Genomic DNA, 26,719 nt, shown 5'->3' with positions numbered 1-26,719 from the left:
TTAAATTATGTAGATTAGAAAAAAGAGTAAGAAAAAGAATATACTTACTGTGCTTTGGACTTCTTTCAAAAACAATTTCATTAATGAGCTTTAAAAAATGTCCTGGCATACCTAGGATCTTTCCTATTCTCCTACACACACACACACACACACACACACACCCCTGCCATCAGCAACTGCCAGTCACTGGCAGGTCTCATTCTATTGCACATCTCCATAAATTTGACTACTCTGAGTACCTTACATAGTGGAATCAGGATCTATCTTTTAATGACTTGTTGATTTCAGTAAGCATACACTCCTCAGGGTACACCTATGTTATAGCATATTGCAGAGTTTCCTTCCTTTTTAAGGCTGAATAATATTTCACTGTACATATACCACATTTTGTTTGTCCATTGATCCATCAATGGACACTTGGATTACTTTCACCTCTTGGCTATCATAAATAATACTGTTATAAACAGAGGTGTACAAATGTTTCTTTGAGAATCTGTTTTCAATTATTTAAGATATATACCCAGAAGTGAAATTGCTGGCTCATTTTTTAAAGAATAGTCATGCTGTTTTCCATAGTGGCTGCACCATTGTAGCTTTCTTTCTTTTTTTTTTTTTATTAAATCATAGCTGTGTACATTAGTATGATCATGGGGCACCATACACTTGGTTCATAGACCGTTTGACACATTTTCATCACACTAGTTAACCATTTTAGCTTTCTAATAAAACTGCCCAAGGGTTCCAATCTTTTCACCTCTTTTGTAACACTTATTATTTTAGGGGAAATAAGCATACATATGTGTGTGTAGGTATATATATACACACATACATAACCCATATTAGTATGTTAGCCATACTAATGGGCATGAGGTTATATATCATTACAGTTTTTATTTGCATTTCCATAATAACTAGTAATGTTGAGCATTGCTTTATGCAATTGTTGGCCATTTGTATATCCTTTTTGTGGAAAAATATCTGTTCAAGACTTTTGCCCATTTTTTAATTGAGTTGTTCTATTGTTGAGTTCAAGATAGAGTAAGGGAGAAGAGTTCAAGATAAATGTAAGGCATTATATTTTTCATCATTATCCAATTTTTTAAAAACCCTGATATGTATTTACATGTTCTGGGACATTCCAAGAACCATTCACTTATGTAAAATTCCATTGATCTTGCTATGACTGTCCACATTTCCTATCTCCAACCACAGGAAATATTTATACACATATCCCAAACACACTGGTTATGTTTTGTAATATTTCCTCTCTGGTTATTAACACCTTCACCCTCACTCTGTACACACTGGTTTAAAATAAGCAAAGAGAAATTCTAATCAACTTATTCAACATTAAAGAATGATTGAGAATTTATGGAATATCCATTTGATGGTAATCAAAAATGTTTAAAAGTTTGTAATGCCATGGGATGTCTTGAGTAAAAATAGTAAGACACAGTTGTGTATATGATATGATTTCCACTCTGTTCATTTTTTTTTTTTTTTTTTTTTGAGACAGAGCCTCAAGCTGTCACCCTGGGTAGAGTGCTATGGCATCATAGCTCACAGCAACCTCCAACTCCTGGGCTTAAGTGATTCTCTTGTCTCAGCCTCCCAAGTAGCTGGGACTATAGGTGTCCATCACAACACCCGGCTATTTTTTGGTTGCGGCTGTCATTGTTGTTTGGCGGGCCCTGCGCTAGATTTGAACCCACCAGCTCAGGTTGTATGTGGCTGGCACCTTAGCTGCTTGAGCCACAGGTGTCGAGCCCACTCTGTTCATTTTTATACATAGAAACATTTTGGTATATGGAAAATGTTTATGGAGAAAAAATGTATTAAAAGTTTGCCAATTACTATAATGAAATATTTACCTGATAATCAGAATTACAAAAAGTAAAAAAAAAAAAAAAAAAAAAAGAAAGAAAAGAAAAATTAACGAAGGAGAAATTAAAAAGCTAAGTGACCACATATGTAAAAGTACCTTAAAAATTAGCAGTTTTCAATCATCTTGCTTTCAGAGTAAGGCAAGTTAGAGCCTGAGCAACATAGCAAGACCACGACTGTCTGAAAAACAGAAAAATTAGCAGGGTGTGGTGGTGCACCTATCGTCCCAGCTACTCAGGAGGCTAAGACAGGAGCAGCCTCATTTGAACCCAGGAGTTTGAGGCTGCAGTGGAGCTATGACATCAGTGTACTCTAGTCTGGGCAACAGGGAGGGTCCCTATCTTAAATAAATAAATAAGTAAATAAGGCAAGTTAAGAATATATGATTGAATGAATATTGGTGAGTATTAAAATGTTGAAATATGTTATTGGAATTCAGCAAATTTCTTGACAAGACAGTGAAATCAAAAGAAAAAAAACTCATAGTGAAATAGAACCATTGTAGGAAGGGCAAGTATGGCCTTTACCATCCTTTATGAATCCATCCATGCACAGGGAAGGAAAAACCCCAATGTTGTTTGGTAAACTAGTGAATAAAAGTAACAGTAGTAGCAACTGCTAACGTTGACTCACTGTGTATTAGGCATTGTGCTAAGTGATATGCATGATTATATTCACAAGTGACTCCAGGGGATAGATTTTAGAACATAATTGGGTTGGACAGCAAGGTTAGGGGGCTTGAACTGAGGTTGCATGGCAGACCCCGGTCTTTTCTTAAATTACAGATTTATTTGGGATTGCTCAAGAGGGCTGATGATGATTGTGTGTGTAGTAGTAATAGTACTACTAATAAATAAGTCACCTCTTGGTTCTATCACTGTTGATTTCATCAAATTCTCACAATAACCCTGTAAGGAAGATAATGTTATTACCCCCATTTTCTATATGAGAAATCTGAGTCTTAAAGAGGTTCATAGTTTTCCTAAGGTGACTTAGGTAGGAAATGTCAGAGTCTCATTTGAAGACAAATTTGTCTGACATTGAAAGCCATGTTCGTTGCTGTGGTATTCTACTGTCCACTTATATGAGGGCTAGCCTTGCCCCCAAATTGGCAAATGATGTGAGTGTCCCAAGTTCTCCCTGCTCCTAACAGAAAATGGCTCAGTTCAGACTTTACACACACACACACTTTACTAAATTAAAAGAAAATAGGCAAGAGAAAATTCTTACTGAATGTGTAAAATATATTATGTTGAAACCAACATTATTTAACAAACAAGACTCTTTTGCTAACTTGATAGTTTGTCTTTTGGTTTTTGAGGATGAGTCTCCCCATCTGCAAATGAGTCAGAGTCCTCAGAAAGACCTTAAAATACATATAACAAATCAGGTACTAAAAAGCCAAAGACATAAAGAGATTCATAGGGAACAAGATAAGCACAAGTCACTCTGAAAAGTACAGCCTGAGATTTAATGATAGACAATTTCTTAGAGGTAGGTTTTGTTCTTCCCAAAGAGAGTGTGAGGGACACTTCCCACAACAATGTTTCCCAGGTTGGTGGGACTGTCTTCCCTTGTCCTTGAAGATCTTCATCATGATCAAATGTATTTATTTAAAATTTTAAGAGTTAGTAAAGCCATGCCATTAAAAAAATTCACATTGATGAAGCCAGGTGTGGTAGCTCACACCTGTCATCCTAGCACTCTGGGAGGCCGAGGTGGGTGGATCTCCTGAGCTCAGGAGTTTGAGACCAACCTGAGCTAGAGTGAGACCCCGTCTCTAAAAATAGCCAGGCATTGTGGTGGGTGTCTGTAGTCACAGCTACTTGGGAGGCTAAGGCAAGAAGATTGGTTGAGCTCAAAAGACGGAGGTTGCTGTGAGCTATGACTCCATAACACTTTATTCAGGGCAACAAAGAGAGACTATGTCTCAAAAAAAAAAAAATTCACATTGATGATTGAAGTATCAATTTGAAAAGACTTTATAAGATAGGGTGTGAAACTCTTTTGGTAAAATGAACCAAAAATGGTATGCTTATATATGTACATATATTGTCATAGCAAAACCACTGAAAAGACATATACTGACATATATTAACAGTGGTTACTGCCAGTGGGTGATTTGTATCTTATTACACTCTGATTTTTTCTGTGTTTTCCAAGTAATTGAGGACTGAGTTTACTAATTTCATATTTGCAATTAGAATAAAATGACTTAAAAATTAAAAGACATGTTCACCAGATCCTCTTTTTAAATATCTACCTTTTAATGCAAATGCACCATATTATGTTACAGTATGCATTTTTGGAACAAGATATTAATAGACATTGAAAAGGACAAATACACTGCCTTGGAATTCCAGCGCTGGGGAGGAACATCAGACTATTGGAGGGATCTCTGAAAGGGATATATGAGTGCTCATGTTAGTCAAATGAATAAGAAAGGGAAGAACAAAGGAAGGAAGGATGAAAGAAATATAGATATCTAAGAAGAGAAGGTGCCAGGAAGCTGAGAGGTTACCAGATGTTAATTTCATTATGACTTCTTTTTTCTTTTGGATAAAGGAAGGTATATTAGTTTCCCATTGCCGCTATAAAAATTACCACGAACTTAGTGGCCTGAAACAACACAAATTAATTCTCTTACAGTTTTGAAGGATGAAAAGCCAAAAATGTGTCTTATCGGCTAAAATCAAAGAGTTGATTGGCAGACTTGCATTCCTTCTGGAGGCTCTCGGGAAGACGTCTGTTTCTTCTCTTCTCTAGTTCTGGAGGCTGTGTACATTCCTTGGCTCATGTTCTGCTTTTAGCAATGGCATCACTCTGACCTCTGCTTCCATCCTCATATCTCCTTCTCTGACCCTTTTGCTCCCTCCAGTAAGGACCCTTGTGATTACACTGGGCCCACCAGATAATCCATGATAATCCCCATATTTCAAGATCCTTAATTTAATCACAGCTGCAAAGTCCCTTTTGCCATATATGATGACATATTTACAGGTTCTGGGGATTAGGATGTGGACATTTTTGGAGCAGGCAATTCTCAGCCTACCCCAGGAGGAAACCAACATACAGCAAATGGTTCTACTCCCTAATAAGTGCGTAATAAACAGGGCTTCATCTAATCCTTCAACACCTCTGTAAAATGTATGACAGGATTTGCTTTTAAAGATGAAGAAACTGAACCTCAGTGCAATTTGGGATTCTGCCCGAGGTCAAATGGCTGGGTCCCTGAACCTGAGCTCAAGCCTGCCTGCCTGCCCCATGGTCTTGTCTGGGCACATCTCTCCCATTCACCTCTACTTCCTCTTCCCTGTCTGGGCCAGTTCCCAGCTCCCTGGGCACGCTGAAGCTGCGTTTTCCAACTTGTCATGTGCTCCTGTTGACAACATTGTCACAACTGCATGCTGGGGATTGCTAAGTGAACAAGGCAAGTGGCTGCCCCTCAAAATCTTCTCTTAGGCCTTTCTCTTGCCTTCCTTTATTCAATAAGCACTTTTTTGAGCTTATTGTAGAGCAGCAGGTAAGCCATACTTTTTGTCCAAAAATTACAGGACAATCTAAACGATACATGCTATATCAATCATAGGAACTACAGCATGCCTGGTAGGGAGTCAGAGCAGGGAGTTCCAAGCCCTGGGTACTTTGTGCAACTCTTTCTCAAAGATCCTTGGGCAAAAATCTGAGCTCCAGGGGAAGAAGCAAAGGGAGGGACTTGAGCTCCCTGAATGAGCAGCTCTTATTATTCTTTGGTTTCCCTGTGTCTTGCACATAACTATGTTCCTTAAATACTCAGAAGTTGGGAGCAGAGAGAAGACAGGCACACCCAAAGGAACAAGCGGTGTCTAAAACCAACAGAGGGTTAAAAGAGACGCTGGAAAGCGCTTTCATTTTTGTCTCTATTCTACCTAGCAACTGATGACACTACCTATTTTCCCCTGTTCTTATTGGGAGAGGGCGCTGTGGGTCTCTCTGAAGCTTCTGCACCCCAGTAGGTTCTCAAAAAGAAATCAACGAGGACCTGTTAGTGGCTTCCCACAGCTGCTAGCTTTTGGGTGCCCATCCAGTTACTAGAATCTGGAAAGAGAAGGGCTTTAAGGAGGGGCTGATGGTGCTCCTGTTGCCTCTCATCATTGCATTGCGGTGAAGCCCAGCGATGCCGGTGAGTATCCCAAGTTCTCTTGGCTCCTGATTCCAAAGCTGAAGCAGCTTCAGCTTCCCAAAACTTGTGGTGAAAAATGTAGTCGCCAGGGCACAAAAGTGTGCGTCCACACTCCTAACTTTAGAAGCAGTGTCTACCTGAACAGTTTTCCATTTCCTGTTCCTAGCATTTTGATGTCATCCGCCTTCCCAGGGGTGGAAGCCATTCTGCAAAGATTCTGGGTAACTTCCTCACCTTCTTGCTGAGCATGGTCTCCCTTCTTTTTTGCTCATGTCCTTTCTTTTACTTTAGTTTCTCCTTTTTTTTTTTTTTTTTTAGTTTGTCTCTGAATGTTGTGGAAGAGACTACAAGAAAAACAAAAAATAAATAGTTGCTTAGCCAGTCTCCTGAGGATGTAGCCAGAGGCTCGCAGGCATTGAACAGTGGAGCAGATCCATTGTTTGGGTTTCTTTCTGTTTTTCCTCCTCACCATAAGCCCGACCTGTAACAAAAGATCCAAGAAAGATAAAGCTATGGCTCTGGGCTTGTTTATGGGGAGTAAGCAGTATTAACTTGAGTAGAAGGAAAGGGTTTTTTTTTGTTTGTTTGTTTTATTTTTGTTTTGTTTCATTCTTCGGGGAGGGGGTTGCTTGTTTGTTTTTGAGACAGGGTCCTGCTCTGTCTCCCAGGCTGGTGTGTGGTGGCATCATGGTAGCTTACTGCAACCTTAAACTCCAGTGCTCAAGGGAGCCTCCTGCCTCAGCCTCCCAAGTAGCTGGGACTACAGGTGCCCGCCACAACACCTGGCTAATTTTTTCTATTTTTAGTAGAGGTGGGGTCTTGTTCTTGCTGAGGCTGGGCTCTGACTCCTGACCTCAGGCCATCCTCCTGCATTGGCCTCCTAGAGTGCTAGGATTAAAGGAAGAGTTCACTGTTTCAGAGCCCATGGAAGCAGATGCATTTTGGTATGTGAGAAGGCCCATAGGCTGGAAACATCAGGCTTCTCTGCCCTAGGCATCTGCTTTCCAGGCTGAGGGCTGGCGCTCCTAGTGTTGGCAGGCAATACCCAGAACTCAGGACTCAGCTGCCGCCACAGGTGCTGACTGATGAACGTTTCAGGAAAGCACTCTTTCAAATCGTTTGGGTATTAATTCTACAAATAATGATTGATGGCCTTTGGAGGATATAGCAGTGAACAAGATAGGCATAATCTCTGATTTCATGAAAATTTAATCCAGAAAGTCTCATCATTTAAGTCAGAAGTGGGAAAGATGGAGGGTGGGAGTAAGAACAGAATATGAAAGAGGAAGGGAGGAGGGAGGTAAGGGTGATATTTCTAGAAGTTAAAAAGCTTATATATTACCTGTATGTAATCCTCAAAGAACTCTCCAATACTTTGAAACAGTATTCCTTGAACGTGTTATCCCACATGACAATCTTGCTATCCCTTTGTGGCAGGCCTTAAAGATGAGGCCTCGGTTTTTCTCTGGGTCTAGTGAGAAAGGCTATTTCCTACCAGGACCCTGACTGAACATTCCTGAGCTCTGAGGGACAATGACAGGGAAAGGATCTGAGGTTATGAAAAAAGACTTCGGTCTACTAAATATTTGTGCCTAGTGTTAGTTCCAAATAGGTGCTTCTGTACCACTGATCGCTGGGGAAACATAGGGAGGAGATACAGTGTTTGGGGTCTCAACTCCAGGAGATGTCAAAATAAATCCAATGTCAGCTCCAATGTGTTGCTTTCTTCCCTTGTGCTCCCATTACTTCTGTTCACAGGTCTACTGTTCTATACTTTTCTGTTTACAAGATCTCCCTTTTGAGAGTATTCTTAAACCCAAGTAGAAATATCTTCATTTTTCTCTTATTTCTCTGTCACTACTTAGTGTCCAATAGGTGCTTAATAAATGCTTCCTAAGTGAACTTACGTTCAAAGATAATGTCCCTAAGAAATGCAGTTACCTGACTGTGAGGCAAAGAGAGCAGGGGCAGCAATAATGACTGCAAATTGGAAACTGTGGCTTACTATAGTTGCAGAATTTGTGTTTGAGAGGTGTTTCATGCTTTACAACTCTCCCGTTCTTCATTTCAGCCTATGTGAAACTGTGAATTGATGATATGGGTGGGTATAATCAGGCTGGGGGCTTTCACATGGTTTATGTGTTTCATCTTGACATAACCAAGGTCGGTTTCTTGATATTACTCATAATGTTATGGATGTACCAATCTGCTGTATCTGTCTACTTCATGAAAGAGTCCTTCACAGACTGATGATGGATAAGCTCCCTAAGCTGCCAACTGGGCTAGTGTTAAAAGACAGACCTGCAGATTATCTGCTTAGAAATGACCTTGAGTTCAAAGAGTTAACATGAGAAAATATGGGCATTTGCTATAGACTTTATTGGACTTCATTCTGTTTCCATGGAGCTGTTGCCAAGGTACACACAATAGGCATTTCTCCAAGACAATGTTTCACTCCCCTAAGGCCCTCTTCTTGGTTGACATTGAATCTATCTAAATTTGGGAAACTCAACTAATTTGTAGATTTTTCTTTTGACTGGTTGAAATATCTGTTTATTTTCACTTGATCTCACTCCTCTTACCCTACAGGGCTGCCATGAACTGGAAAGAGAGATCCTGAGTTAAAGATCAAACACACAACTCTTTGTGCATTTATTTTTGGAAACTCAGATTAAGACAGGTGACTAAAGGACCTGTCACCTTCAGTACTTTCTGATGTCCAAATTTATATTTGTTAGGAAAAATATTTCAAGAGTGTACACATTTTGTTATAACTTCAATGAATCATTTAAAAAGAATAAAATTTATAAAATTAAGATTCTCCTGGGAAGTGTGAGACATATGGTTCATCTAAGCATATGGAGAGAGCTGAGGGAAGAAACCACCATAACTCATTCATTCATTTTCTAAAACTCTATGTGGCCTTACAGTAGGTCTCCCTACTGTTTCTCAAGTACATACTCCTCAAAGAATTAGGCTTGCCGTTCTGTCTGGAGAGTTCTATTCCCATGGCTCACTTACTTACTGCATTTACCTGCTCAGAAAGCTTTTTTCCTGGTCTCTCTATCTAAAAGATCAACTTTCTCCACACTCTATTTCCTTTCTGTGCTCTAATTTTCTTTATAACATGTATATGTTTATATGCCTAACCCGGTATTATATATGTATTTATTGCCAATCTTCCTTCTAGAAATTAGCTCAGAGGCCGTGCTCACTGGAAATTCAGAAAATAATAATACCTAAGCCAAGCGTGGTGGCTCATGTCTGTAATCTCATCATTTGGGGAGGCCAAGGTGGGAGGATCACTTGAGGCTTGGAGTTTAAAACCAATCTGTACAAAAAACCAAGACCCTGTCCCCACAAAATTTTTAAAGATAGCTGGGTGTGTGTGTAGGGCACCATGCACACATCTATGCACGGCAGCTACTTTAACACAATAAACAACACTTTTGGCTGGGCACAGTGACCCACACCTGTAATGCCAGCACTCTGGGAGGCCAGAGTGAGAGAATCACTTGAGCTCAGGAGTTTGAGACCAGCCTGAGCAAGAGTGAGACCCTGTCTCTACTGAAAATAGAAAAACAAGCTGGGCATTGTTGCTGGTGCCTGTAGTCTCAGCTACTTGAGAGGCTGAGGCAGGAAGATCACTTGAGCCTAAAAGTGCAAGGCTACAGAGAGTTATGATCATGCCACTGCACTCCAGCCTGGGTGACAGAGTGAGACCTTGTCTAAAGAAATAAAATAAAATAAAACCTATACAAGATGAGACATTAGTGACCTTCAAAAGGGTATCCTCAAAAGAGTAGCTAAGAGTCAAACTGTCACATTCAGCACTTTTAGGCTCTTGGCAAGTCCTTGTAGTTATATGAGTTGTTAGGAGAGGAGACTAACATTTCTTTCTGCACGTAGAATCATACACATCACAACATAGTTTGAGAAGTGTCCAAAGATCCTCTTAACTAAAAATACTGACATCTACTTCTCCCTCTCATTCTCATGATGCCAGAAATTCCAAAGAGTAGTTCCCAGGAATCATGATCATTTTGACCATATTAAGGGATTGGGCCACTTGGGAGGGCAAACAAATAATCAGGACTTGGTTGACTTAGTGATCCAATCAGGACCCTCTGCCCTAAGTCGGAAGGTCTGGAGCCTGCGGGCCCAGGGACTGGGGGATTGGAGACAGTGAGTCACCCTTGACACAAGGGGGCAGGAGAGAGCAAGTGATGATCCGGGGGCTAGAAAACAGAGCCTGGGTTGGGGAAGTGCCCTAAACTAGGGAGGGTTGGGTAGTCTTTTTTTTTTTTTTTTTTTTTTTTTGGTAGCGACAGGGTCTCACTTTATCGCCCTGGGTAGAGTACCCTGACGTCATACAGCTCACAGCAACCTCCAACTTCTGGGCTTAGGTGACTCTTGTCTCAGCCTCCCAGTAGCTGGGACTACAGGCGCCCGCCAGACCGCCCAGCTATTTTTTTGTTGCAGTTTGGCCGGGGCCGGGGTTGAACCCACCACCCTCGGCATATGGAGCCGGCGTCCTACCCACTGAGCCACAGGCGCCACAGGCGCCACCCAACGGTTGGGAAGTCTAAGGTAGAGGGTCTTTCTATCAGAGAGACTGGAGTGAGATGCCTGGTTCCTCCACTTTCATAGTATGGATTCTAAGGATGATCTCAGGTAATTTACTTAACTTTCTCTGCACCTGTGGAGTGGAATTATAAGACCTGTCTCAAAAAGCTTTTGGGTGTAATAAATGAAATCCATATTTACCACCAAGAGTTTAAAATGCTACCTAACGCGATGTGTGCTCAGTGAATAAATGCAGCTATAATGGTTATGATTAGGATGCTGCTGCCCTTTGTGCCTCATTGAAGGCCCAAGTGATCTGCCACCTCCTCTCTGAGGATCCCCCAGTGGCTCCCTGTGTGTCAGAGCAGGTCTCTCTTCTCTGAGCTGCTGGAGCACTCCTTTGTGGCACTTACCACTTGTGGCTATGTGATACTGCATTGCATTTATTTATGTTACATGCTTTAGTTGCCTGATTATATGGTAAGTTCCTGGAAGAAAGAACTAGTGTCTGATTTGTTTTTCTCTTCCTGAGATTGCCTCACAATTCCTGTATATAGTAGATACTATATAAATTAAAAATCCCCCATGGATTAATGGCTGAAAATATTTTAATAATTATTTTATGATCCAGTGATTTTCACAGCCTTTTCTAAAAATGGCTCAATTGGTTAATTTTCAGGTTAAAGGGAACATGATTTGGGACTATAGAGTTGCCACTGCACCTAGTGTAAGAGCGGTTTGGTTGTGCTGTTCAGGTTCCCCTGAAGTGTCTAACAGACGCTGGTAGGACGGGGTTGCAAATGCTCTTTTTTTTTTTTTTTTTTTTTTTGTAGAGACAGAGTCTCACTTTATGGCCCTCGGTAGAGTGCCATGGCCTCACACAGCTCACAGCAACCTCCAACTCCTGGGCTTAAGCGATTCTCTTGCCTCAGCCTCCCGAGTAGCTGGGACTACAGGCGGCAAATGCTCTTTGAGAGCAACACGCTGGCCTGGACGCTGGCCTGGACAGAAGACCAAATTCTGAAGTGTAGATTTCAGCTCACTAACTGGGCCAAATGCTGGATGATTTGTTCACAGAGAGAAACCGAATTTCAACAACAACCTCTTGTTGTTATTGGAACAACAAGAGAGAATCAGAAAATTGGATCAAAGGGTATGAAATTGGCATTTTTTGTAGGTCAAAAATGGTCAGACACCAGTCTTCATATGACTCAACCTTAATATTTATAGCAGAAATCTGATTATCTGGGCAACATATTCTGGTAGAACATTGGTTACTGCAAGGTTTAGCATACTCTGAGAAGAGAGCATACCATGAACTTGTCCCCACCTTACAAGTTACTGACTTATCACGTATCAACCAACTTCCTGTCACAGCTGAGATAACATTTTGGAAGCCCCCACTAAGAAGCAAGCCAGCCACGTATCTGTGCAAGCGCCATATGGGTCACTGGGCCCAGGTCAGATGAAGAGCAGGAGGCTGTGGTGTCCTAGAGCAGAGCCATGCCGGCTGCACGAGGGGTACACAGGGGTGCACAGCGGTGACCAGCAGATAAGAGTCCAGCCTGGGGGGACTAAGAAGTCTTTGAAGTCAAGGCTGGCTGGTGGGGAAAAAGCATCCCCAAACCAGGAATTAGACTGAGGTTGTGGAAGAAAATAAAGGACACTATCCTGTACTCCGCCAGTACTATCAACAGACTGCGTTTCTCTCTCCTTTAACTCTGGATAATGCAGATTTTAATAAAGTTGTATTTTTAGAAGAAAGCAAAATTACATGAGTTGTAAATATTATGTGAAATGATGCTGGTGACACACACTTAGAATAAAATCCTCCGACTGGGCAGTAATGTTGTTAATACTTCTTTTATGCTTGCTGGAGACTACCAGGAATATAGACCCCAAAAATCATTAAAAAAGAAACCAAAAAACAACCCAGATTCTGGGGAAGTTCTACACCAGTCCAACACTGCATCTGTTTGCTTCCTTCATTTTCCCCCCATTTTGTTGTCTGGAATCTGCTTTCTGTGAGTTTTTTCCCTAAGTATAACTGTGCACGTGATTTCTGCCTCTTTCCCCTCACTCCCTCAGCTGCAGCCACAGGCCTTCTTGCTGCTCCTGGAACGTGCATGCTCCTCAGAGTCTTGGCATGATCCCTCCTGCCCAGCCTGCTGTCCCCAGAGATAGCTGCCTAACTTCCTCACTCAATGCAGGCCCTTGCTCAGAGGTCCCCTTCCTGGGAGGTTTTCTATAACAGACCTTCTTATTTAAAATTTTGTTACCTATTCCTCTTTGCAGCTTTAGTTTTTTCCACTGCACTTAAAAACATATTATATATTTTGTTTATTTTGCATTTCCTGTCTTCCTCCCTTTCCCCAGCTAGAAGGTAGACTCCATGAGGGCAGACTTTGTATTATTTTTCAGAGGTAGGGTCTTGCTCTGTCACCCAGGCTGGAGTGCAGTGGGTCTGATAACTCCCAGGTCCAAGCGATCTTCCCACCTCAGCCTCCCAAGTAGCTGGGGCTGTAGGCGTGAGCCACATGTCTGACCTAGGGCAGAAATTTTTTTTTTGAGACAGTTTATCACTTTATCACCCTGGGTAGAGTGCCATGGTATCACAGCTCACAGCAGCCTCAAACTCCTGGCCTGAAACAATCCTCTTGCCTCTGTCTCCCTAGTAGGTAGGACTGCTGGGGCCTGCCAGAACACCCTGCTAGATTTTCAATTCTTGGTAGAGATGGGGTCTCACTGTTAGTCAGGCTGGTCTCTCTCAAACTCCTGAGCTCAAGCAATCCACCTGCTTCAATCTCCTAGAGTGTTAGGATTATAGGCTAAGGTAAGCATTTTTATCTGGTTTGGATTTTTGGTGTGTGCTCAGGGCCTGGAAGAGTGGCTGCCACAGAAGAGGTATTGCATATACAAGTGAATAATAACAAAGCTGGGAACTAATGTTTGTAACTTGTTTCTCCTGTTGCTTCCTTCTTTACATAGTTTCGTATCTCCAGAATAGCCACAAAACCTTTCCAGATGCGGAGAAATAGAACTGTTTCAAAACTGATTGCAGACTCAAGCATGTACACCATCCAGATTGATTGTAGAGCAGATTTCAGCTCTGCTCCCCATTCATCAGCCTTTCCTTTAATGAAAAAAAAGTATATATATATTTTTTGAGACAGAGTCTCACTATGTCACCCTCCATTGAGTGTCACAGCTCACAGTAACCTCAAACTCTTGGGCTTAAGTGATTCTCTTGCCTCAGCTTCCCGAGTAGCTGGGACTACAGGTGCCCACCACAACACCTGGCTGTGTTTTGGTTGCAGTTGTCATTGTTGTTTAGCAGACCTGAGCCGGGCTCGAACCCACTAGCTTTGGGGTATGTGGCCAGCACCCTACTCACTGAGCTATGGGTGCCAAGCTGAAAAGTATTTTTAAAAGTGTAAGTTCCAGGCCTGGCATAGTGGCTCATGCCTGTAATCCCAGCACTTGGGAGGCCGAGGTGGGTGGATTGCCTAAGCTCACAGGTTCAAGACCAGCCTAAGCGAGAGCGAGACCTCATTTTAAAAAATAGCTGGGTGTTGTGGTGGGAGCCTGTAGTCCCAGCTACTCTGAGGCTGAGGTAAGGGAATCGCTTGAGCCTAGGAGTCTGAGGTTGCTGTGAGCTATGATTCCACAGCACTCTACTGGGGGTGACAAAGTGAGACTCTGTCTCAAGAAAAAAAGTGTAAGTTCCTGGTTAAATAGGTGCATAATCATTTCAGCATATTTCTTTTTTTTTTTTTTTTTTTTTTGGCCAGGGCTGGGCCTGAACCCACCACCTCCGGCATATGGGACCGGCGCCCTACTCCTTGAGCCACAGGCGCCACCCATTTCAGCATATTTCTAAAGCAGAGAAATAAAGTGGTTCCTCAACAATTCAATTCACCACATATTTTCCAAGCTCCTACTGTGTGCATGCTCCCTGTGCATGGCCTTGCAGAAATACAAAGGAGAAAAGCTAAGTCCCAGTACCTGAAGGTGGATGAGAAGGTAGAAGGTAAGCAGAGAGAAACAGGAGAGAAGGCAGAATTTGGTAGTTATTGCTTTTACAATAGAATTTTTGCTTCTGCTTCTGTCTCCAGGTCTTGGTTTCTTAAGAACCAACACTTTTATGAAGAGAGACTTTCATGACACCCTCAGAAGTTTCCGTTGTGCTGCCTCCCAACCCCAGCCCCACCCACCACAGGAAGGGAAAGGGGGAAGTACAAGGTCAGAGCAACACAGAGGGGCACTGGGGGCCCAGCTGACATGGGGATAAACCTTGCTATGAGGGGGCAGGGGCACCTACTTGGAACCTTGATGAACTGTCCACCCCAGCTTGAGAAGCAGGGAAAAAGAAACGCTTACACTGGCATTATAGAACTGGACCCATCAGCCAGAAGGAGCCTGGGAAGCCTGGTTCAGTCTCAGGGTATCCTGGATCCCTAATAGTGAAGGTAAAGGGACCCTGTGGCCTTGGGGTAGTCAGTTCTCAAAAACAATCAGCACAGTATGAATTCTTTCATAAGCAGTTTTAGAGAAAAGAAAAAGTCTGTACAAACTTTCTTGCCCAGGAGCTAATTTTAAGAGCATATGCCCCCCACCCCCCTGCCAAACTGTATGTTTATAGAAGAAGAGGAAACAGTGACCGTCATGAAGTAGTTTTCAGCCTGGGGAATAGAAGCCTGACGCCCACCCAAGGTTCTCTGCAGGGATAGGGCCGTGTCAGAAGGTCCAGGTGCTAAGGGGGCTCCTGAACGGGACAGCAGCGTTGGGTTGGGCAATCTGGAAAGACTTTGGGGAAGTGGTATCTAGTACAGCTCTTAGACAAAGGCCAGGGAGTCCCAGATAGGGTCCTACACTTCAGAGTGCCCCACACTGGTCCTCCACAACCCACCGAGGGAGATGGCCACCATGTGTCTATGTCCCTCCACTCTAGACCTTACTTCAGATGTCCAGGAAACTACAGTCCCCTGCCCAGTTGACTCAGGGCTGCTGAGGTCTTCACAGCAAGCTCTTCCTTTGACCCATCCTTCTAAGAGTAAACTGTGCTTCATGGGAGAGTTCTGCTGGGCCCAAGGGGTAGCCAAGAGGCAGTGTCTGGGGATGGAGGCTGAATGAGAGAGCTGGGGTGTTTAAATGTGGGCACGAGGAGGATTGTGGTAGGGCAGGATGGAGCCAGGGGTGGGAAGAGGAGGAGGCAGATCTCTGACCAAGGGCCAGGGGAGGAAGGGTGGAGGCCAGCTTTCTCTGCCTAAAACTTTGCAAAGTCTGATATTTTTAAATTTGATTTTGCTCTTCAAGGTCATCTGAAAGTCTATTTCTCAAAGTAGGATAGAACATATTTAACCGTTTGTTAGCTTAATTTATTCCTTTCAAATATCTGCATCTTTGGTCTGTGGGCCTCCATGCACATGTCACGGCTGGTCCTGAGAGTGTTTTTGGAGATGGGTTTTGATGACTGGGAAGGATTTAGATGGGTCGGAAGTGACAGGAGGTAAGAGCAGAAGGTTCAGACGTGGGTGTTTCCAGACAGCAGCGGGGGGAGTAGGGGAGAACACCATCATTGCTGTGGGCCTTTTGTCTACCAGCTCTTTGGCGTGGTATGGGGGATGTGGCCTCCTCAGCCTGGGCTTTTCCTGCCTCTCAGGGGTTACCTCTCCTTGTCCTCTCTGTGTTTCTGTGTTCCAGCTGTCCTAGGCCATTTGGTTCCCAGGCACACTCCACCCTGTCCCCCTTCCCTGCCCCCACTTCCCCTCCCAAACTCTGAGCCTGCTCACCTTCCTGTCCCTGAGATCTCCCCAAGACATCCTCCTCAGTGTCCACACGGCACAGATCCCCTCTCAGCACTTGTCACACTACTCTGAAACCACCTTCTCTATCTCCACCACACCCTGAGCTTCCCGCACAGTTCAGAGTTCAATGTGGGAGTGGCAGAGAGGACCAGGCAGTTTCATTTTAGTTTACTTTTAACTTTAGTGATTATTACATCCTTAGAACAATATTTAGCCAGAAGAAAAAGTAGAAAAAGAATAAGAAAAGGATTAACAGAGGTGGTTTGGTGTAACAAGAAAAGTACTGTTTTTAAAAAGTTTTCTTAAGAGGCCTGAGTTCATATGGGTGTTCTCATTCAGCTGATATGTGTGTGCATTTGTGTGCGTGTTTTTATGTGTGTGTGTGTGTACGCCTATACCTGCCTGCATGGAGGGTGGGGGTGGGGTGGGCGTTCTCATTTATCCATCTAGAGGCTTCTCTGGTAAAGCAAGGGGCTGGGGTTCTCCGGGTTTTCACTCCTGCGGGGGCCTTGCTAGGGGGACCCAACAACTGGTCCTTCCCCCAAAGACAAGAGCGGTGCTCTATACTTTGCTTACAAATATATACAATTCATCCTAAATTTCCTATATACAATTTCATCCTAAATTTCCAAACCTGAGCAAAAAAGGTTCCAAGTCACTGGGCTGCAGCTGTGAAGTCCTTTCTAGGCCCTAATTGCCGGGTTCTGTAATTCTGTGAGAGGAAATAGCAGCTGGATCCCTGGAGGCAGGGGTGGGGGTCACGGGCTGGGATCTGGGATCGGCTGTGACGCCACATGTCTCCCTTCTTTGCCTCCTTCCCAGGGACTCACTCTCTGAGATATTTTCGCCTGGGAGTTTCAGATCCCGGCCATGGGCTCCCTGCGTTTATTTCAGTTGGGTACGTGGACTCTCACCCCATCACCACCTATGACAGTGTGACTCAGCAGAAGAAGCCAAAGGCCCCCTGGATGGCAGATAGCTGCCCAACGACTGGGAGAGGTCCACGCAGCTGCTGAGGGGCTGGCAGCAGACGACCCAGGTGGAGCTGAAGCCGCTGCAGAGGCGCTATAACCACTCAGGTGAAAACGCGGTGGACATGACTGCTGCCCTGCCAGTCCCCACCCAGCTCGCGGCCTGGGCTGCCCTCCACCCTGAGCAGTTGCTGACCTGTACTCACGGTGGCTTTTGGCAAAGCCTGGGAAACCCCGGTTGCTGGAGGTCAGTGCCTCCCATCTGCCCTGTGCCCCTTCCACGTGGTTGGTCCCCTCCCCAGGAGCCCTCCCCACCCCATCCTATTCCCCTTCGGGTTCTGACAGGTTTCTCCTCCTTTCCCATCCTAAATTTGCCCCGTCTGTATCTCACTTCCTGGGGGCCCGGTAGTGACCGGCTCACTTAGGATAATGACACTAATTTTCCCACGGATATCTCTGGCTTCCGCCTTTCTCTCCCTCCTGCACCACACTCAGAATAGCCACAGAGTTTATCAAGTGATCATTCCCACGGCAGGGTGACTCCCGAAGGCAGGAAACTCCAGGTTCCTTTGGCAAGTGGTAGCAGCTCCACAGATACAGAAGGGGGACTTCCTAGGGACTCAGTGATGCAGGCAGGCCTGTGGGCTGAAGTGTTAGGGCAGAGGATGCCCAGCCAGGCCCCAGCCTGCTGTCTGGGAGCCCACTCTGCCCCTGTGCACACCCCCTGGCTGGCGTGTGTTCCAGGGCATCACACGTACCAGAGGATGACCGGCTATGAGGTGCTGGAGGATGGAAGCACCACGGGGTTTCTCCAGTATGCATAGGGAGGGCAGGATTTTCTTATCTTCGATAAAGACACCCTGTCCTGGATGGCTGTAGATAACGTGGCCCACGTCACCAAGTGGGCGTGGGAGGCCAATCAGAATGAGTTACAGTATCAGAAGAATTGGCTAGAAGAAGAATGCGTCACCTGGCTAAAGAGATTCCTGGAGTACGGGAAAGACGTGCTCCAAAGAACAGGTAAAGGGGAGAGAGAGGCCTGTCCCCACACCCCCAGAACAGCAGGTTCTGCGCACGCCTGCCGTCAGTCTACCCTGCAGTCCGTGTCTCTGGTTGGACTGTTGTGATCTGTGACTCCCCAGGAGAACTTCCCCCGATTACTTTTTAGCACATCTTCACAATATTTAGTAATTCCACTTGTATTGACAGAATGGAGAGACTCCAAGGGCCCCTCCTTTTGAAGGATCTAGGGAGGCAAATCCTTCCATCTCCGGTCAACAGTAAGCTAGGAATTACTCTAGGTGGTAGAGCTATTCTCACAACTTGTTTAGTAGCAAGAGAGAAAATCTGTACTGCACAGAGAAGAGAGTCTTGGTTTCATTAGAGGGTTAATGATAAGATTCCCTTCAGGAAAAAGCTCCTCTGAGACCTTAAAGATGTGATTTAATTGGCCAACTTTTAGTTAATACAGAACTTTTCATGTATGACCCTTTTATTCAAAATGAAATATCTGTATCATGCTACAGAAAGCTCTCGGACACAACAAGGTGGGAAGTTTGACTTTTGCTCACCCTTCAAGCCTCTTCTCTGTGATGTGTGTTTAATGAGTTCTCAACCTTTTGGCCGAAAGGAGGAGCTAGGATCGGTTTCTTACAGGCACTGTCAAAAAAGCACAGTCTGTTGGTGGCATATCTATTTTATTTTTATTGTTGGAAAACCTTTTCGTATTACTAAATTTCATGCCCCAGGAAAAAGAGAAGGGGAGTATTGTAGAGATGAGGGCTCTTCCCAGTATCAGGATGGCAGATGATAAGGTGGAGGTGAGGAGGCGAGTCTTAGCGTGAGATGGAAGCAGGCCCTCCAGTCTCTGCATGGCTCTGTGACCAATTTCACCAGGCAATGCTAAGGACAGGACCACAGGAAAAAATTAACAGAGTGGTCATGAGGAAGCAAGGTCACAAATGGATACTTCTTTGTTGTCACTGCCGGACCTCTTCTATGACATGAATTTCTGTAGCCCTTTTGAGGGCACAACCATGACATGATCTGTTACATATGTTTGTGTCTGATGACAGTTGTCAAAGTGCCAGCCCGAGTACACAAGGCAATCTGGAGCCAAAGTGTAGCAGAGGCTGTGTTATATGTATTGATTTGCACTAAACACAAAACTGAGTACAAGGAATTCTAATATCTTGTTTAATTTATCAGGGACAGTCACTTACATGTTTTGTTCATCGGTTTTCCTTGACGTAGAAAAATATTTCAAACATAAACAATCCCAGCACTTTCCAAATACTCCAAGTTACATAGCTTTCTCCCCCTGGAGGACAGAGCCCCGCTCACCCCTCATTCCTTAGAACCTCACACACTGCCATGGTAAGAAGTAATAACACATAAGTTTGTGGATGATGAATCTGGGTTCTAGGTCATTCCTGGTTTTAGATGTTTCCTGCAATGAAGCATATTAATTGGGAAAGCCACATTTTAATATTGCATGCTCGGTCCACAAGACACTTGTATTTAACTTCAGCTTTTTCTTCCTAGAACCCCTGCTGGTCAGAGTACATCGCAAAGAAACTTTTCCAGGGATTACAAGTTTCTTCTGCAAAGCTCAGGGCTTTTACCCCCCAAGAAATTTCCATGATCTGAATGAAGAATGGAGAAGAAATTGTCCCAGAAATGGATTCTGGAGACATTCTTCCCAGTGGGGATGGAACCTATCAGACATGGGTGTCATTTGAGCTGGATCCTTGGAGCAGTGACGTTTACTCCTGTTATGTGGAGCACTGTGGCCTCCACATGGTTCTTCAGGGTAAGGACAGGGTCATGGCTGTCTGGGCAGTGAGGCTGAGGAAAGGGGTGAACAGGGAGCCAGGCTGCCTGCTAGGGAGTGGGGGATGGATGGCTGTGTCACCCAGTGTGCTTTAGAATGGGTCTTGTGAATCAGCGGTTCTCACACTCTTTGGTCCTAGAGCTTCCTTATGCTTGGAAAAATTATTGGGGACCCCAATGAGCTTTTGTTTATATGGGTTTTATCTATTGCTACTGACTGTATTACAAATTTAAAAATATTAAATTAAACATGAGAAAACAAGTATATATTTTATTACCTATCGGATTGATGAATGAGAAGCAACTGGAACATAGTTTCCCGATGATCACAGGGACAAAGTCCCAGAAAGTTAACACAGAAGGGAAAGGGGACTTTGCTTGCTTTCTGAATCAGAAAGCATCCCTTTGGTGATGAAAGCCGTCTTTGGGTCCATTGTTCTTCCCATGGTCCTGGCTGGCATTGGTCTTCTAGCCTGGAGAACAAGGCCCCAAGGTGAGGCATGTGGAAGGATCCTAGGAGGCTTCAGCCTCCTTCCTGTAGCTCTGGAGAGTTTAATTTTATGTACTTGCCACTGTAGAATTCACTTAAACATACGTTAGCTCTCACTTTCAAATCACAGAAGGACCTGGGACGACCCTCCCACCATACTGGGAACACACAGCGTGGGTAAGGCTTGCGTGGGTAAGGCTTGTTTTCAGAGGTGATACCTGACATCAACAAAATAATACAACTCTGTCCAGTGAACTGTCCCCTAGCAGTTGGATCAGAGAAAATACGGTGATCTTGACTTGTTTTTTTCCCCAGCCATATTTTTTATTATTAATTACTATTAACTTAGGAGTGATTACTGCCCTTTCTTTTAGGACTTCAGTCAGCATTTTTCTATCCCAATCATATGAAAGTCCTGTCCTCTTCTTTCTAAACTCATTTTTTCAAAACATGAAAGGTTTAAAAGTAGATACCTTTAGAAAATGGCACTCGAAGTAGGAAAAAGAGAAGGGGAAGTAGGAGATATATAGGTTCTTACTATTCTAGTGAAAAAATAATTCATTCAATAAATATGTATTTATTACCTACTATGTTCTAGGCATGGTTCTTATTGCTGGGATATAGCCATGAACAAGACAGACATGATCTTTCTCATCGTAGAGCTTACAGTCCAGCCTTGTAAGGTTATTTTCTGCTTCCAGCTTTGCTAGTTGTTCAAGACAATCGAAATTTAAGACTGATCAGACCTGGATCATGGCTTTGAACAAGAGTGGGCCAGGATCCTGGCTTTCTTCATGGACCTCAACCCCGGTTTAGGTGATATTGAACAAAAGCATGTTATTAGATCAAAGTAAAACATACCCCTTTACTAGAAAATCAGCCCAGAGATTTAGAGGATCATTAATGTTTTCTTCTAAAATAAAGAATAGTATTAATCCCAATCCAATAAACGATAGCTAATGAAGCAAAAAAGTCTTTTTCTTTTTTTTACACGACAATTCTCTCTCAAGAGTGGTACAGACTGCGTGATTCTGCTTTTTATCTTGTGGAGTTTGTGAATTTGAGTTAAAGTTTGTCAAGTCCTAAGAGAATCTTGACAAAACAGGCTAAAACTGTCAATGCCTACTTCTCAGATTTTGCTGAACATTGCATAGTTTATTTCTGAGCTGTAAGGAAACATACATATCTGGCTAAAAATCTCTTTCCTTTCCAGAGCCAAATGGAGTCAGCTGCCTTCCTGCACCAGACTGGTGACTGTAGAGTCCCCATTTTCCGGTACCCTTTCCTCTAGGAACCATGGTCTCCTGTGTCCTCCAGAGACTCAACACTAGTACTCAACACTCTTGACCATACCCGCAACATACATGGGTAGTATGGGATTAAGCATTTATGCCAGAAAGACAGGCACCACGAAAAGACTGTCAGCTTTCGGGATCTTTTGATGGAATATTTTTATTCATTTGGCTTTAAATACAGCTTGTCTCATGACACAACACTTCCATTACATCCCATTTGTCCATGATGATTTATGGATAGATGAAAGAGTCTCAGAGCTGGAGGGAACCTTCTCATCTAGAGCAGACATGTCTTCTCCAATGACTTGGACTTGGGCATCAGCCTCCGCTTGAACATTGGTATGAAAGGCACTTCAGTGTATCACAAAATAGCCTTTCTCACTCACCTTCTTTCACAAGAAGGCTGATTGTGCAAGAGCTTTGAATATCACAGGTTGGGGTGGACCACCCCATGGTTTACCACTCCAAGTTTCTACAGTGGCTGATGAATGACTCGATTATCTTACACATTTTCTGGCTGGAGAGAAAGCAAAACTGCCCTGCTCTTCGTGGCAACTGTGCCTGGTAGCTTGGAATCCTGGAAATGTGCCTGGTTGGATCTCTGGAGGTGGTCTCATTCTTTAGTGAGAAATGAAGAACGATAATTATCAGATGATGTTACCACCTCCAGTGGAATTACAGAGACCTGGACCCAGCTGCAGTATTTTAATGTGAAAATAATAGTATGTTTATGTCTCAGAAGAGGTTTCACTTCTAATTTCTGTCTTTCCCATACTGGCTTATTGTAGCAGGGCATGACTCACCTTCCCACATGTGCTCATACTTTGTACACAGGCCCTGGGAATAAATAAAGCCCCATTGAGAGAATTAACATCCCCTGGATGCTCTCTACTCTCCCCAAGCCCCCAAAGTCCTCACCTTATTTACTGCCTGTCTTGCTGCTTATCCTAGGGTGTCATTCACTCACCCATCTGCCCCACTCCTCTCACCCTGCCTGCCTGTGCACGTCAGTCTTGATGCTTCCGTGCCCCTAACTTTGACAAATGACTTTCCTCCTGCACTCTTTTTATACTAGGCTTGACCTCTGCTCTCCCTTAACCTTGACTGTGACATCTGCTCCTTGACTTTAATCGTCAAAGTCACAGATAAAAACACTCAGTGTCTGAGGCCTCTAAGAACTCACCTGCTGGGCTTCCTCCTTGTTCCACTGTCCCAACCTAATCCCACAGATTAAGCTCCAACTGTACATCTCTCTTTTCTGGGGCCTGTGAAATTGCATAAGAGCACAATGTTATTTATTTTGTTTTAAGGATTCCCATGGGCAATTTCCATACCATTTTTAAAGCAGTATTGCCCTGTGAAGGAAATACATGCAAATGTCTTTCCGGAATGGCTTCTACTTACAATATAGGCAGTCCCTGGGTTACAAATGCGATAGAGTCTGTAGGTTTGTTCTTATGTTGAATTTGTATGTAAGTTGAAACAGATACATTTACCTATCACCTGTAATAGTCTCCACTCATAAGTACGAGTTGTATATCAGTTGGATTTTAGTAACTCAGGGACTTACTGTAATAACCCCTGTTTGTAAGTGCAAGTTATACATAAATCAGCTGCTTATAACTTGGGGACTGCCTAGTTAGGATATAATACATGTATATTTTTGGGTGGGCACTTAAAGTGAAAAGGCACATATTTACAGGTTTATAGGTGATGTAGCTATATAAACATCTCTTGACTGTCATTACACAGTTCTCTTGTCAAGGAGTTGATCATGGATGGTCAAAAGCCTCTTTGTGCTCCCAGGGCTGGCCCTGTACCTAACACATGATATGCTCAAAGAGATGGAAAAGGGGCGGTAAGGACAAGGACGGGATGACAAAACATTCTGGTCTGTGCTGGCAGCATTTTTGTTTCTTCCTGGGGGATTTTATAGTATAAAAAGAGTTATTATAGGGCGGCGCCTGTGGCTCAAAGGGGTAGGGCACTGGCCCCATATGCTGGAGGTGGTGGGTTCAAACCCAGCCCCAGCCAAAAACTGCAACAAAAAAAAAAAAAAAGAGTTATTATAAAAAGGTGATTTTTTTAAATAGCTGAAATTTTGCAGCCTCCTTTTTACTATAGGTGGTTTAAAATTATCTTATTCTTAATAATTTTGGGTGTTATGGCTTCATTAATTCATGATTGTTGATTATAGATGCCCCATAATCAGAGTTTATGAAATATTTGATATCATAATCTAAACATTAAAAACAAAGAGCTGGGTGGGCATGGTGGCTCATGCCTATAGTCCCAGCACTGTGGGAGGCTGAGGCGGGCAGATTGCCTGAGCTTGGAGGTTGGAGACCAGTAGGAGCAGGAGTGAGCCAGAGTGAAATTCCGTCTCTACCAAAAAAAAAAAAAAAGCCAGGCGTCATGGTGGGCGCCTGTAATCCCAGCTACTTGGGAGGGAAAGGGCAAGAGAATTGCTAAAGGAAGAACAGAAAAAAAAGAAAATAAGAAAAAAAAAAAAAACCCCTTCAAACTAAGAAGAATGAAAGCCAGATGAAATTGAAAGCAAAAAACAAACAAAAAAAACAAAAACAAAGATCTATGCTATTACTACAATTATTTGGGGGCTTTGACTTGCCCTTATAGAATATTTTGGATCAAGAACACTGAATGAGAAAATTGTTCAACTCTGTTCTTTGTTTTTTTTAAAAAACTCCATTACATTTATTATCTGGTTTTTATTTTTATTTTTTAAGCATAATCAGACCAAGGCACAGTGCATTTAAATGACAGTTGTGACGGGGAGGGAGGGAAGGCTGTTTGGAGAGCAGTGTGGCAGTCAGGCATGGTTTGCCTGGGCCAGACACCTCCATCGTAGGGTTCCTGAGCTCTCCCATCACAGGCCTGGACTCCTTTACTTCTCTCTTCTTGCTCCCACTATTTCCCAGTTCTGATCCTTCCCTTATTTCTGAGAAAGGTCTTGGTTTTTCCTCTTCTATTTTCAGCCTGAGAGATGAGTTTTGCGTTTGTGGCCATGCAGAATGGTTGTCCACTAGGGAAGCCAGTTGACCATCTTCTGGCAGGGGTCCCACAGAAGAGTCCGACCTTATCTGGAGCACACTGTCTGGGGGCTTTGTCCTTACATGTGCGTGCAGGTCAGGTGTCCCCAGGGGTGATAAGATGGATACATCAGGAGGAGTGCCAAGTGGGTCAGGTATCTGTCTCAGCTGGTCGGTATGTCTTCCAGCCAGAAAGTCTACATGGGAATGATCAAATCACAATGAGAATGACCCCAGAATTGATTCAAGGGGACATACTCTTGCTGTTAGCTTCTTGTTTCTGGGGTTTGCTGTTTCCCCTCACACACAATTTATTAGCTCACAGAGATCCTCTGGGGAGAGAGGGAGTTGCCTGAAGCATGTGATGTGGAGAGCAGAGCTAGGAGGGAGCACAGGTGACCTATCTCCCAGCCTGGGTGTTTCTCACTTGACTATGTTGCCCTTCTCTGAGAATGATTCCACTGCCTTTCCTGTACGGCCTTCACTACCTCTCTTTCTTTGGACATTGCCATCTTGTAACCTTTTACCTCTGTGTAATGTCTTTGAGGCTCCATTTCATTGGAAACATTCTTTCTCTAATGTCCTTGTGGCTTCTGGTAGTCCCAAACCTTATAGTCTGTGCACAAAATTCCAGAACCTAGTGATTTAAAACAACAACACTCTTTTTATTTTCTTTCACAATTTTTATGGCCAAGAATTTGGGTAAGGCTTGGGTAGGCAGTTCTGGCTGTGGAGTTATAGGCAAGTGGTGGCTGGAACAGGTATGGTGCAAGACCGGAGCAGTCAGGGGTGGTGGTGAGGCAACTCTAGGCATAGTCTCAGGGACACTCCATGTTCTCTTTCTGTGTGGGTTGCCTTGAGCTTCCTCACAACATGCCAGGATTATCATGGCAGTTAGCTTCCCTCAGAGTGAGTTTCCCAAGAGATCAAGGCAGAAATGCATAGCATTTCCATGACCTACCCTTTGAAGTCACAAAATATCACTTTTTCCATAAGTCAGTTGATCAAGGATATCACAAAATCCTGTTCACATTCAAGTGGAAGGGACATAGACCCTGACACTCAATGGGAAGATTGTTTTGCATTGTAAGAAGAACATGTGTATGGGAGATATTATTTTAGCCACTGTTGGAAGATACAATCTGTAGGAACTGTCAAGCCCCCCAACCCTCTCCCCACTCTATCCTTTGCTTCCTAGAGCAGTTGTAACCAAACCATGACCTGTGTGCCTTGGAGCAACCAAATTTTTTTGTCTTACAGTTCTGGAGGCTAGAAGTTCAAATGAAGGTGTTGGTAGAGCCATCCTCCCTCTGAAGGCACTAGGGAAGATTCTGTTCCCTGCTTCTCTCCTAGCTTCTAGTAGTTTCTTGCCTTGTGACTGTATAACTCGAGCCATCATTTAGTTTTCTCCCTGTGTGTGTTTCTCTGTCCAAATTTCCTTTTTTCATAAGGATATAGGTCATACTGGGTTAGGGGCCCTCTCTACTTCAGTTTGATCTCACCTTAAATAATAACATCTGCAACAAGCCTAATTCCAAATAAGCTCACATTCTGAGGGACCAGGAACTAGGACTTAAAGATGATTTATGGGGGGACACAACTCTGACGCCCCTACCCAGCCACCTCTGTAGGCTCCCATCAGTCCACCAATGCCTCTTGCTC

The 26,719-nt window shown here is 43.6% G+C and overlaps 1 pseudogene; it reads left to right on the top strand.

The window, feature by feature from the left end:
• Positions 1–3,602: 3,602 nt before the first annotated feature.
• LOC128597242 (major histocompatibility complex class I-related gene protein-like) lies at positions 3,603–24,729 on the top strand (annotated as a pseudogene).
• The last annotated feature ends 1,990 nt before the right edge of the window (positions 24,730–26,719 follow it).

This window comes from Nycticebus coucang, chromosome 10 (assembly GCF_027406575.1).
Source record: "Nycticebus coucang isolate mNycCou1 chromosome 10, mNycCou1.pri, whole genome shotgun sequence".
Taxonomy (NCBI): Eukaryota; Metazoa; Chordata; class Mammalia; order Primates; family Lorisidae; genus Nycticebus; species Nycticebus coucang.
This window is presented reverse-complemented; position numbering and strand designations above follow the sequence as displayed.